Below are 600 nucleotides of genomic sequence, written 5' to 3' on the forward strand. Positions count from 1 at the left end.
ACGTGTGCTCTTCCGATCTGTAAATAGATCTCGCCATCATGCTGAATCTTGCCGCATGCAGATGTTACGAAAACGCATTCGACCTTCGCGGGAATTTTGATCGATCGCACGCCTGAGGCGTATCTTAACGACAAAAGAGAAGGACTTATTTCGTCACATAAATATTCTTTAAATAAATTCGCATATTATCAAATGAATGAAAAATGGGTTTATCATTGTGGATCGATATCGTGGATTCTCGTCAGGCGTATGCGAGTGTCGAGTGGCATAACATACCACGTAGAAAATTCTTGGACGTAGAAAATTCTTTAACCGAATTCGCGAATGACTTTTCCGATAAATGCTCAATATAACTGCTCGATTGATTAAATTGTGAAACTTGTTCAAATTACGATCTCGCGAATATTGTTGCGACTCGCGAGTGTATCGCGAGTAAAACAAAATGACATGCAATCGACGCGGAATGATGCAGAGATGCTCCTGAATCAATCTCGGATACTGTGGTATTGGATAAGTGCAGCGAAAGATGTTTGACTGGCGAACGACATCGGAGAACGCCGCAATATCGTGAGTACTGAATTTTAACATCAATTTCACAAT

Source organism: Wasmannia auropunctata, unplaced genomic scaffold, assembly GCF_000956235.1.
Source record: "Wasmannia auropunctata unplaced genomic scaffold, wasmannia.A_1.0 LD336076.1, whole genome shotgun sequence".
Classification (NCBI taxonomy): Eukaryota; Metazoa; Arthropoda; class Insecta; order Hymenoptera; family Formicidae; genus Wasmannia; species Wasmannia auropunctata.